General features: G+C 41.1%; 1 long non-coding RNA gene across 1 annotated transcript; it reads left to right on the forward strand.

The window, feature by feature from the left end:
* The first annotated feature begins 10,105 nt into the window (after positions 1-10,105).
* Positions 10,106-13,103, forward strand: LOC141761822 (uncharacterized). The gene is made up of 3 exons (XR_012592643.1): positions 10,106-10,665; positions 10,788-11,673; positions 12,965-13,103. It is a non-coding gene; the product is annotated as an uncharacterized LOC141761822 (long non-coding RNA).
* Positions 13,104-14,562: the final 1,459 nt, after the last annotated feature.

Genomic DNA, 14,562 nt, shown 5'->3' on the forward strand with positions numbered 1-14,562 from the left:
GATGTCTGAATTCCAAAATATGTTAACAATGCAAAATATAAATCATCACCGGGCCTCACCTCTCCTCAAGCTTTAAAGCCTCAGACTCAGCTCAATATTAATGCCATTCAAGGTTAACAAATAAAACCAGCCTCATGTATTTGTCATGATACAGTCAGACCATTACTTTTTTATTGTATTTTTATGGGAACTTTGTTTTGGGAGTTCCATGTTTGCACCTGCTCCAAACACACGTAATCGTGCCTCCTTTTATTTGCTAAAGGAAAATGATGGTGTTTTTTTTTATTCATTTAATAACTTAAGTCCACTGGCTGCTTAAACTGAGCTTTACAATGTTACTTGTAACACCTCCTGGATTCATGTTTTTGTTTTCTTGGGTCTTGGTTGTTTTTGGTAAAAGTGCACACAAGATCACGTACTACATGTTCTTCAGGTCATGGGATAGTTATATCTTATCCAGCGCGTTGGGAAATCAGTCAGCAACTCCCATCTGTCATTGAATTTACAGCATAACTGAGGTCATTTTCTGAGAGTGTCAGTGTGGAAAAAAGGTATTTACACAATCTTTTAATGTTCAAATGTATTTTTTAAATAAAAGCTGATGTTTTAACTAAGGGTCAGAGGTCCCAGTGTTGTAATGCAGCCTGTTTTAGGGGAAGTTGTCAGTGTGAATAAGCACCACTCCTAACTGCTCCCACTGACTAAACACATTAGAGGAAAATCTGTCTCAACTCATATCTGATGGCGCTCCCACACTGTCGCTGGTTTCATGTTAATAAACTCATATAATGTAAGGTGAATGAATAAAGCCATCCCAATATGTAGCTATACACAGGTGGGGTTTTAGAGACTGTGATTGCGCTGCAAGCAGCTGTAACTTATTAACTGATTGAACTGTTCACTGTTTCAGTGATGTAATTAATACGATGACAATCAAATGACACAGTGGAGCGTGTGCTTCTTCACCCTCAGTTCACCTTTGACCTGCAGGCTGAGGAGGAGCCACGTGTTGTAACTCCACAGATAACATCAGAAGCCAAATGAGCTCCAGGAGACAAAGATCGACCAGAAGAATGGGATTTGATCAAAGTGGGTCAAAGAGCGAGACAAGCTACTTGTTTGTGAAGATTATCAAGTGTTGTCGCTCAGCAGTTCTTTGTCTTATCTGACCGCCTTTCAGCAACTTTTAGACAGATTGCCACCAAAGGGATCAAAACATCTGCCAACTTATCTCCTTTGCACCAAATGTATTTTCTCTGAGACCTTCAACAGAGCATGAGAGATATGCACCGAACATATTGGTCTCTCATATCGAGGAAGGGTCATCAATTAACAATCAACACAGCTGAGGAGCTTGGAGATCTCTTAGATTACAACACGCTCAAGAAGGAAAACATTGAGTGTATAATTAAGGGGCAGATTTGAAAAGGGCCTAGCGGTGAGACATTTACATTTCCTATTTCTGATCTGCAAAGCTAGGAATTTAAACGTGGAAACAATACACCTTTTTAATCGTAGTAGATTATTGTTTTAAAGGGACTGTTTGTAAGAATCAGAAATTGGTTGTAACAGCGACACCTGTGGCCGTTAAGTCAACGAAAGTCAGCGTCCTGTTGCTCGCGCTCGCCCGTGTGCACGCGCTACCTGAATGTGAGCGAGCATCCGTCAAAGCAGTGAGGCGACACACGTCAGCTAAAAAAACACAATATCACTCTATATTTCACCTGCTTGGCAGCAATGTTAGCTGACCAGACTAAGGTTTCTCCATGAATCACTGTTGATCCTAGTGTTGGCTTTTCCTGCTTCAGCCTCCCGACCGCGGCCGGAGACAACAGGGGAGACACCGGCACCCGGTCGGAGAAGATAACGTAACTCGTTGCGGAGCCCCGTCACTTCACAAGACACAGGAAACCTCTGTTGGCCTGGAGGAGCTGCAGCAGTTATTTCTGCACAAACGTCCACTGTACATTCACTAGATATTCTCAGAGCTACGAAGTCTTCATGCACGTGAGGTGGAGCGAGCTGAGTGAAGGCAGGCAGGCAGAGGAGCAGAGAACAGCAGAGACTCCGGTCCTGGAGACCAAAGCTACGGTCTCCTCCGCGTCCTCCGACCGCGGCCAACACTGTTTAGCACACGGGCTTCACTAGATAGAACTTTGCGGTTTTGGTGCTTCCGTGTAGTTTGTGTTGGAGTCTGAGTCTGAACAGCGTAGCCACACGCGAGCGCGCATGGGAAACCGACCCGGATTGATGTATACGTGTAAGAAGTTACAAATAGTCCCTTTAATATTTCAATTCAATTGTCAATCACCTTTACCTAATTTAAAGAATTTTCTACAGACATTCATGATCCCCAGAGGATGAATCCTACTAACTTTACTGATCCCCTGACTTTTCCTCTATAGCGCCACCACGTGGTCAGCATTGGTGGCTTTTATTGAAATATCTCAACAACTACTGGATGGATTGCCATAAAATCTGGTTCAGACATTCATGTCCCCCTCAGGATGAATTCTAATAACTTTGATAACTAAACTTTGCATCTAGTTTCATTATCAGGTCAAAACTGTGGAAAAAAAGGTCCCCGCATGTTGACCCCAACCATTTTTCACTTTCCCCCCCCACCTGGTTGCACACATATCTTGAGTGAATGGTGGAGATAATTGCTCTCCAGATCAGCGTTGATGAAAAAATCACTACTCGCACAAGTCAAGTCATGTTATCACTTCAACAACAGCGGTCATCACGTGAATGTGATGGAAACACAATAAGCCTGCAGGTCACTGTGTTACTGGAAGTCATGCAGCATCATCATGTCGTTTTAGCAGGGTTATACTGGCATTACACTGATCTAAAAATATAGTAATCAAGTTAAAAAATACATCAAATAACAGATTACATGATGTAGAAAATTTATAAAGGGGATAAAGAATATAAAAGATAACATGATGGGCAAATGTTTAAATGAATAGAGGTAATGTTAGTCCAAAAGGAGATTGAAAAAATCTTATTATATAAGTGAGTCTGAATATTTTTGAGGGATTATTACGGGATTAGTACGATTTTAGAGGGTTGTAGTTTGTATCAGTGCGCTCAGGGTTAGGAAGAGATGTTCGAAAATTAATGTATTTATAGAATTGTAATGTCGTTTGCATATAATATATGATGGCAAGAGATTAATGACGGACTAAAATTAGACTCTTGCTCCCAAATATTACAAGTCATGTTACTAGCATCAGTCACCTCAGAGGAAAATAAATCTTAGCTGTCATTGTGCTACTTGAAGTGGTTTATCATCATCTTCTTGCATAGCGAAGGAAGGCAATTAAGCGGTCCCCTTATAGCCGAGGTGTGAGGGGGCTAGAAGTATCCGGTTTCTCCTGGCTCGCATCGGGACAGATGGAGGAACGACGGAGCCAGGACTGAACGGCTGCTTGTAATCGCTGTCTTCACTTTATCAGGAGCGTCACATGACATCTGCTCTCTGACATCACGACGGGCGCAAATGTAACACAGACTATTCACACAAATATGTATCCAGTATAATATACGGAGAGATCTCGAGTAGTTACATCTATCCAGATATCCTACACATACAGAAACTCTCACAGATGGAGTCTAATCTGCCTCTCCATTTGCCCGTGATCCACTCAGTGTTTGCAGCCAACTCCGATTACACGTATGAGCTGATTAGCTTACACGTAAGTCGCTTTTTTGACCTCAGCTCCGAGCCTTCAGACATGAGGCATGTGAGGGAATGGCTTCTTGCCAGACAGGGAAAATTTAGAGCTACAAAAAAGCTGTAATGTGTTGTAGAAATGACCTGTAAGCACTCAAACACACACAAAATAATGTACAAAAACACTGATGTGTTGAAGAAAAATATAGTGTATACAGTATATTGGAGACCAGGTCATCAACAGGTCATCACTACCTTTCTGCTCTGTCTATATCTAATGTACAACAAGCTCTACTGTGTATGTCTTACAGCTCATTATACATTAAATACAGACAGTGCTTGCCTTTGTCTAAAATATGGATGATACCTATGCCATCTTTTTGACTTTAGCCCCCACACACACACACACACACACACACACACACACACACACACAGGAGAAATGACTAAACAAGAATCAGAAGCTAATCACAAGTCGTGACCACAAGGATTCTTCCCAAACATGTGCTAATGCATATAAAAAAACAGAATACATGAATAAATGTCAATTTACTTTCACAAACGCTTTCTAACACAAACAATATAAATGTTCCAATCAAGATATAACGACGATGAAGCATCATTTATTCCCTCCTAAATTTAGTGCATGGATACTCATGGAGTAGCCATCAGGCTAATTTTAGATTGGGACCATCTGTTTTCCTGTAATATCTCCATTGTTAAACACTTCAGCTTAAAAATAAGCTTTAGTAAACTCAGCCTCCCTTTATATAGGCTATTTACTATGACAAACAAAGCAGCTGTTTGCAGGTGCTCGGGTTGAGGTGAGTGCTCTCATGGGATGGAGCTCATCCAGTGATGAAGTGAGCTCCTGACAGTCGGCCAAGGCTGCTAAGATGGATGTGAGCTGCTGTCACTGTTGAATATAGCGCCTGTGACGGGGCTTCTGCTAATGGATCTATGCCGTCCACTAACGTAGCAACAGAGTGCTCGGAGAACCTTTCTGCTTTGTCCTGAGACTCGTGTTAGCTTCACCACAACTTCAATTTTTAAGAAACGTTAATATCTTCAACGTTACTCCATCGTTGGTAACCCAATAGGCTGAGAGAAAGCAGTTGACGTTAGCTTACTAGCTAACTGGTAGCTCTTATCCAGGGTCAAAAAACCAGTAGGCCTATGACAGTCTTGGGTCAGGGCCATAGACTGTATATAAAGATGGACGACATGACAGCTCCCTAAAAGTGAAGCCAAAACATCTCGGTCGCCCCCTGGTGGCTGGCTGCAATATAGGTCATAAAGCCCACCTCCTCCATGTTAGCGGATGGGACATGGGCCAAACTAAAAAGTCAAAGTAGACGTCATTTGACGCCATAAAAAGGGGAATGAGAAGTCATGATTGGCAGCTGTGAGTCTCTCTCGCTAGCAAGCTGCGGCCGTGCTCAGCTCGCAATTGGTTCAGATGGGTGACCTCGATACCGCGGCTCCACTGCCCGATCACTACTGCACAGACTCTGGTACCAGATGACGTCAAAATCTGGCAGCTCCCGTATCCAGGATATTTTTGGCTTCACTTCTGTACAGTGGGAGGAAGTGGAGATGCGTCGTCCATCTATATATACAGTCATGGTCAGGGCTAGGGTAGACTAACTAATCGTTAGATAGCTATGTGGTGGCTACTCCTTCATGAAAAGATATACAGTATTTAGCTTTTCTCTGCACGTAGGACAAAGTGTGAAAATCTCATTTCAGCACCAATATTGGTCCATAAGCATTAAAGAGAGTGCAAAAGATACAGTTTGAATGGCAATAGTTGTCGAAAACCTTTCTTAGATGTTGAGTTTTGCCTATTATTAAAGAAAGACAAAAATATGTGACTGTTCAGTTGGCTAAAGTTTATTATTACATTATTAAATTTTTCAATTTTGTTGCTTAAATTCAAAGTCACAGTATTGTCAGTATTGTGCGCATAATGGTGACAGGTAGGTAGTAATAATTAAAACACATTTTCATTATCTTTATCATTACACATGGACAGGATTTTCAGTGTTTAGGAAATCATAAATACAACTATAAAAAGATTTTGTTACCAATACATTCATAGTATTTGGGATATTATTGTGCACTACTGTGGCCTCTCTCCTCCCGGACTATTTAAATGGTCAGCTCACCCAAATTACTACTAAAATGACTATTTTCTTCAATAAGCTTTGGTGGTATCTATCCATCCAGATAGTTCGCTTTTATTTTGTCCAGGTTTTGTATGTTGAATGGGTGACGGATGATGGTCACAGCATCTCTGTGAGATCACTGTCGAAAACATCTCACATCAACATCTCTTTTAACAGTTTATACAACAGAATAAATACAGGTGTCAAGGCTGCAGATGCAAACATGACAATAAGTTGGTTGTGAGGGCTGAAAGGACACAAAGGCTGCCTGTTGGTGCATATTAAAGCCTGTCATTATGAGAGCTGTGGATAAAATAGACTCAGCGTGGGTAAACATCACTTAAGGATGAATTACCTGGCGCAAACCAGAAAGAAAGGGACAAATAGGGTGGAGGTCACAGCTATCAGCAGGTTAATATACAAAAAGAGAATATAAATAAATAGCATATTAAAGAATATATGTGCAAACGTATGTTTTGATGACTTTACTATGACTACTATACTTTACTATTGTTAACTGCTGCTGCTCACACTGTTGAGGCAAATGTTACTCTAACAATGATGCCTCTGTCTCCATGAGGTAGAACAAAAACACAGACACTCTATAATCATGTGAAGATTAGGCTTTAAGGGGCATAAACAAAACCAGACAGTGACAGTGTGATTGCCAGAATGTGGGAAAGTTGTCTGAGACAAAACCCCACAGTGATGATGACACACGCAGGCTGAAAAAGATGTCATTCACCTTAACAAGTAGCTTAAAAACTGACTGGAAATCAAACTTCCACGCATGTATGACGGCTGCTCTTAACAACACTGAGGAGGAAGTGCCTTGATTGAATAAAAACAGGACATCTCTTTCCAATTCCTCTAAGAGATTTAGACTGCACTGCTCCAGTAAGACACTTATGAGAGACGAGGTTAACCTTGGGGTGTTTAACAGAGGAAACAAACAACAGTTAAGTGCTGCTGTGGGTAACATGAATGAAAGGTTTATTGTTGTATGCCAAAAGCTTTTATAAATAAAGTGAGTAGTCAGAAGGTGAAAGGAAGTTCAGTTTTACACCTTGTAATGTCTTAATCTGATATAGAACTTCAAAAAGAGGCCAACTGTACAAAAACATAGTTTACTCACATATAGGAAGTGACAGAAAATGTGAGCAGAAAAAGAAAATGTTTGGCTCAAGAGACCATCATCAGTTCTGACACAAAAGCAAATGCGGGAAAAAAATCTATAAGTCAATCAATAATGTGTGTTCTGACAGGCCTGATGTTGTTTTTGCCCACACACTGAAGGGCAGGAATTAAAGTAGATCAAACAACTACTTTATATCTGCCCTTACGGCATGTGGGCAAAACAAACAGACCTGTCAGAACACGCGCTATTGAACATCTTATTGCCAACAGAAGGCAAGTCTCACATGTAGGATACCCAGACAGTTTTAAGGAGCTTGGCACCCAGTCTCAGTGTGTCTTCTGCTGTCATTCAACAAATTCATATTCGCGTCACAGACTCAGCCATAGTAGGGATACTGTACCTGAAGGTACTGCCATATATGACCATTGCTGTAGTCTTTTTCCCTTTTCTCCAATTGAATGACTGTTTGTTGGCCCATGGGGACTCATTTGCTCTAGTTATTTTAGTTTATATATATTTCATGGAACTACTTTTTATGTAAGCAGAACATATGATTTTTTGTTTTCTGTTTGTGTACTTCTTAAAGTATGTTATTGTATACTTTTTTGCCTCTTTTTGGAGTTATTTTTCTTATAATGTGCATGTTCCTCAGTTTTTTCCTGGCCATGCAAAGCATATTATTTGTATATTGTTGGATTGAAAAGACATATGGTAATTGCTATTTGAAATATCAACTCTCTTTTACCGTGGAGGACAATATTTTATCGTGGTAATGTTAGTGGGGATCTTTATTTTGGCAAATTTAAGTGCATGAAACCCTATACTTATATATATATTTGAACTATTTTTATTTAAATATAATAATCTATGGGGCTAGCTACCCACGGCACAGTTTAGCTGGTAAATAGATTAATTAATTTGTCAATATTATTTATGTTTAAAGGTCCAGTATGTAGGATTTAGTGACATCTACTGGTGAGGATGCAGATTGCAAACCAACTGAAAACCTTTCTACTCATTCCTCCCTTTACAAGCATGTAGGAGAACTACGGTGGCCTTCAGGCTCTCTCTAGAGCCAGTGTTTGGTTTGTCCGTTCTGGGCTACTGTAGAAACATGGCGGTACAACATGTTTGGACTCTGTGAAGAGGACCCCGCTCCCTATGTAGATATGAAGGGCTCATTCTAAGCTAATGAAAATGCAACAATTCTTAGTTTCAGGTGAGTTTTAGTCATCTTTACTCATTTCTAACAGTAATCATTTTAAAACAGAGATAACAGAACCAATGAAACCTAAAACAAGGTACAGTAGAACAGAGTTGGAAACTGCAAACTTGAGATACAGGTTTTCCATCTGACAGTTACAGTAAGAACATTGCACCACAGCGTGACACAACCTCACACAGCTATTTAACACTGCAGCAAAAATCCTCCCCATGTCGACGTTGATATGTCTCAGCGGCCGTCTACAGTCTTTTCCTCATCCCATCCCTTCCCTGAGGTGTGGTGCTGTTTTATGAATGAGCTGTTATGCAAGAAAAAATGACCTGAATACAGACAGACAGAGGGGGGGAGAGAGGGACTAAAGTACTGTATGGCTGCAATTCAAGTGACATCGTTGTGTTGCGAAATCACATGATTCATTTTTGTTTGCTGTGAATTAGGTCACATCAGGTACTATTATAAATATGTGTTGTATTTGTCAGTGTGATCACGCTAAAGCTGGAGATTCTCTGGTGTTTATCAAGATGTTCGAGGCATAATTATCATAATGACCTGATAACAACCAGCACTGACTCTGTGGTTATCCCATCTGTGCCAGACGATGTGACAGCGTGCCAAGGAAACAGGGTTTAGGTGCATGTGAAAATCTATTACTCACCACCTCTCGGGGCAATGCTTGAACTTTGTGTGCAGTTTTCCAAAGTAAATCCACTTAAGCTTACACCGCAGCCAAAAGCAAATTTTTCCCTCTTGACTGATTAGACCGAGAGAGAGAGGAAAGAGTGTGTCGGTCATAAATCTGGAAAAAGGTAAAAACATTTAAAAAGTATATGAGGTAACAGGTTTGTTTACCGACTGAAGGGTATAACCTTTACAATTAGATTGTTTGTGTTTTAAGGATATTGTACAATAAGCTGGATATTTTTCTCCAAATGATTTGAGCACAAACAACTACTCAGTTTAGTCCTTTTTATTTGCCTGATATCAGACAGAATTGTTGAAACCTTAGTGTGAAACCGATAGTACGCGAATTGCATACTATTTCTGGTGAAATATTACAGTATGCAACGCTGGACACTATGGCAGCATAAATATCCCACAATGCAATGCGGTAGGGATGACAACGTTTATAATGGACGTTGACGGACAGCTCTGTAACATCAATAACACTTCAACTGTAAGTATAAGATTTCACTTTGATAGGCGTAATACATATTTTAAATTAATTCAAACTTTGATTCTCACAAACCGTCGTTTTGGTCACATGAGGTTGGCACGGGTTACCATGGTTACGCGTCTCCAACCAGCAAGAAGGCTCTCAGGAAGTGACGACGTAAATTACTGTCCGAAAAGATACATACTACTGTTTATTCACACAAAAGTATGTTGAACGATAGCACACCTATTGAGTATGCAGTGCATGGTATGCGATTTCGGACGAAGCCGATGTCTTGCAATTGCCATTCTGTTGCTAGGGCAACAGCTTTGGTCCAAGTTTACTTCCTGTCAGCTACACATTTAGTATGTTTATGTTGTCAAGTTTGAAAAGGTCTATAGTTGTTGAGGTGTTTTAGTTCGGACCAAAGTGGTCGACTGACTGACTGACGCTGTCATCCATACAGCCAAATTTGTTTTCCTAGTTTTACATGAATAACTTTTAATTTGGACCATCTGTAAAAAAAAACTCCTTGCATGGATTTAATTGGCATTTTTGAAGCCAATGTTCTGACATTTTATACACCAAACATTTAATTGATTCTTGGAGAAAATAATTGGCAGAGTAATCGATGTTGAAAAGTTGGTTGCCGCCTTAATTAATATTTCTGCTGGACCAATACCTAAAAAGAAAGATTTTAGAATTCTCAAATGTACCCTTCATTAACATTAGGAGGTCAAAGGTCATGGGTCAGCACCTCCTGAAATGTGTTGTGCCGTCCATGGCAACCTGGTGTCCCAATGATCAGCCGATCTCTAGTCTGTGTTAAACTAATCTCCTTGGAAACCCACGCGAGCACAACTCAGCCAAACAGACGAGACATATTGAACCCTGAGGGCTAAAACCTCGCTATCAGCACACTGTTTGACAGGTTATTGATCAGCAACGTCAGCACCAGCGTGACTCCCTCCGATACTGTAATCTAGTAGTATTTTCGGGTCTGGGTGGTGGTTTCCCTGCTCGGGTCCCATAAAGAGATCCAATGAATGGAGACTGTTAATTATTTACATTTAACACTGCTGCCTGGGCGAGACTACCACCGTGCCCCTAATGATGGTATGTACAGTATGCGTGTGTGGGTGTGTCAACATATGACATAATGACATCCAGTATCTGATCAGGTGTGCTTCATTTGCCCCATTAGCCTCAACGTCAGCCACGGGGAGCTGTTTGTTAAGAAATAATTGACATTAACATTAATTAAACACATATTTCTGGTTTAGTTACTTAAGGGAACAGGATGTTCCCTCTTGCTTCTTCAACTTGCAGATTGATTTCTAACCACACACTGATTTTCTTATGTGCCTATGAAGCCTATGCCATCTTAATAATAATAATCAACAGAAAAGTCGATAGAAGATGAGGCTCCTGAACGAGTCCAGGCTGATTTCGGAGTGTTTGATTTGGCATGGAGGAGAAGAAAAGTGTGAGGAATGAGGAAGGAGGGAGTTTGTTACTTTAGTACAATAACTTTTACAGTACACAGCGGCATTTAACTTTAAAAAGTTAAAGTGTTAGAAAATGCTACTACGACTATGAAAAAGGACAGAGTGATAGCAGCGCACAGTTATCTATAATATGTGACCGGGTGGCTACTTAAATCCAAAGCACCCTTGCCTTACATACAGGGGCCTCTGCAAACACATAAAGGCGAACACACACACACACACACACACATCTATCCTTCCCTGCAGTGGCTGTTATATATAGAGAGAGATAGAGAGATAGAGTGCTGGGAAGTGGAAGGATGGCCCAGGACAGCCTGTTCTCGCTATGGATGAAAACGTCACAGCAGCAGAAGAGGAGTCCCAGGCATCACCACACACACACAGACACACACACACACTAAAATATATTGTATTGCAAAGGGAATAATGCATTATATATGGAAAATGTATGGAAAATGTAGAACAAATCTAGTGTTATGTTTAAACAAGACTAAAGCTGCCTTCACATGCTAAGAAATTTGCTCTTCTCTCACCGCAAGGTAAAGCACAGGTATTATATATGTCATCACAAAGTGTGCAATGAACGGCATTCACTGTTTCTAGGCAACAAAAACAACAGTTGTAGCTGTTATCTCATTGGTTGCGCTTTGAAAGGTCAGCGGCAACTGAGGTCAAATAATCTGAACTTTGGGTGCAGCGCTCGGTGGCAATTTCGCCACGCCAAGGGTAGCGCTTCCGCCTAGTGGGGCGGCACCACTCTCTCCATAGGAAAACAATGCAGAGCGATTGTACCGCTGATCATGTGGGGGCACAATGTAATGTCAGCATGCCAACATGCTCACGGTGACTATGCCAGCATGCTGATGTTAAGACGGTTTGACGTCTACCATGTTCACCATCTTAATTTAGCATGTTAGCATGCTAACATCTATCAACTAGCACTAAACATGAAGTAGGCCTACAACTGAGGCTGATGGGAATGTCAGTAGTTTCAAGTAGGGGTGTCGCGATTTACCAGTATTGACGAGAACCGGGATATTAAAAAAAATTAAATATAGATATCATGTTAATAATACTCATGATATTGTGTAAATAATTCAACGCCTCTTAAATCACCTTTTTGTACAGTGATGGTTACAGACTCTCTCTCCTCCCTACACTTGTATTTTGAGTGCAATTAATTTTCTATAGATATCAAGATTATATTATCGTGAATTCTTTTGGCCACGATAATCGTGTAGTAAATATCTGATATAGTGACAGCCCTAGTTTCAAGTATTTTCTCAGGATCCGAAGTACTGAACAAACTAAAATTTTGACCTGATGATTTCACCAGATGAAAAGTCAGAGGATCACCAAAGCCAGTAGGATTTATCCTCCGAGGACCACGAATGTCTGTACAAAATTTCATCGTGATCCATCTTAGATATTTCAGCCTGGCATTGATTAAAAACTCCAACTCATTCCCATTTCTCTATAGGGATGCAACGTTTGTTCTCAACAGTGCCGACATTTGTGTACCTGATTGTTCCTAATCCCTGCTAAATATCTATTCCTAACTGTTGCATTAATATCCTTTGTACCTCTATAAAGCACTTTACCTTGGGTGACCTTTACGAATGAATTTGAGTGGATTAACATAGATTGGGGAGAAACCATATCTATATATAATAAAGAGAGTAAAATATGTACAAACTGCCTCAGGCTGTTCAACAAGGAAAATGTGAGTTCACACCACAAAAAGAATAAGAATTTCACTCCTAAACTCCTAGGCTCATTCCTAATTTACATTAGGAAGCAAGCGAACTAAGCACTTCCTGCATTAGTATTCCACTGCAGCTGTCTTGTATAATAGCTGTGAGAGAGAGCGACCTTTACCTGATCAAACTCTTCATAGAGAGACAGAAAGAGAATGACGTGGTTCCAGGTAGCTGCCCGAAGGAGGGATTCCCTTTTGGCTCGCTGGCTTTTGTTTTTACGCCTGGGAGAGTAATCTTTGAACTTTATTCAACTTTAATAAGGATGGTTATATAACAGCAGGAGGGTACAGGTGAGAGGGTTCTAACTGCATTCCCCCTCCTCTTCATCTGCAGTGGGACAGAGAGGAAGAGGGAGAGGAGAGAATGAAGAAAGGAGGAGAGAGGGAGGAGAGGAGAAGGAAGATGGAGGGAAAGAAGAGAAGATGAGAGGAAAGAAAGAGGAGTAAGGGAAGCGTAGGGGAGAGGAATGAAAGGGCGTGAGGAGAGGAAAGGAAAGAAACTAAGAGAGGAGGAGGAGAGGAGGGTTAACGAGAGAAAGGAGAGGCGTGGGAAGGAGGGAAATTAGAGGAGGTAAAGAGGGGGAGAGGAAAGCGATGAAAAAGGACAATGAGAGTGGAAGAGGGAAAAGTGAGGAGAGAAAAAGGAAGGAGGGATAGAAGAAAGTGGGGGAGGAGAGAGACGAAAACGAAGAGGGAAAGCCGGAGGGGAGGAGGGAAAAGGAGTGAAGAGAGGAGAAGAAAGGGAAGGAAAGGAGAGGAGAAGAGAGGGAGATAAGAGGGAAAGGAGAGGAGAAGAGAGGAAGATAAGGAGAGAAGCAGGAACAAGGAAATCAGAGGAGGTAACTGGGGAAGAGGGAAAAAAGAGGAGAGGAAAGAAAGAGGAGAGGAGGGGAAAGCAGAAAGAGAGGAGATGAGAGGAGGAAGAGAGTGAGGAGGAGATGAGAAGAGGAGAGAGGGGGAAAGGAGAGGAGCGGAAGAAGGAGGGAACTTAGAGGAGGTAAAGAGGAAAGGAGATGAGAGGAGGGAAAAGTGAGAGAAGAGGAGAGGAAAGGAAAGAAAGGAGGATAAGAGAGGAGGGAAAGGGGGAAGAGGAGAGGGAAGAAATAGGAAGATGAGGAGAGGAAGAGGGAAAAGGGAGTAGAGAGTAGAGGAGCTCTCATAACCACACCATTTCAACACGCTCTCCACTTCACATACCGCCAACACAACTACTGACCACCGCGGGGCGTCGGGTTTCAAATAAGTGCTGATGCCGACGACACTCGACCGCCGGAAACAGGATGTTTGTCATCAACTGTCAGTCCAGCATCAGCAGCATGCGACGAGAATGTTTTCACCTGCAGTCAGCAACCGCAGCGAGAGACGATCTGTCAGAGGAGCAGGGCTATGTTTACGATGCTGGCTGCACATCATCATCATCATCTCTGACAGCCATCACTGTACTGCAGCTCGGTGTATTGTCAAATGCTGGCATGATAGATTACACTGGATTGGAGGCAATGTGCCAATTTACCTTTTATGAGTATTTTCAATGCTGCTGCTTTCCACTATATATTCATGTGCTCTGTATATCATGTCCTTATATCTTCTTAGAACGGCATTATAGTGTACAACTCTACAATTTCATTTAGCAGACGTATATATCTGAGAGTTCGTACAACACAAGCAAGGATCTAGGTAGGACGGAATAAGGTGAGTAAGTGTGCTATAAACCATTTGTTTGTAGACTGTACTACTGTTTATATACTTATAATATAAAATAGGAAGGTTCAAATTAAGTGTAGCCGTGTTGATTAAGTACTTTGATTTGAGTCAATCTTAAAAACAGGTCTTGAATAAAAAAACAATTAATTTTTACATTATACCTTAATCAAAGCTATCCAGATTTAAAATAATGTAGGCATTATATTGTGGTATTTAACAGGCAGATAT

The sequence above is a fragment of the Sebastes fasciatus genome, chromosome 23 (genome assembly GCF_043250625.1).
Source record: "Sebastes fasciatus isolate fSebFas1 chromosome 23, fSebFas1.pri, whole genome shotgun sequence".
In the NCBI taxonomy this organism is placed as follows: Eukaryota; Metazoa; Chordata; class Actinopteri; order Perciformes; family Sebastidae; genus Sebastes; species Sebastes fasciatus.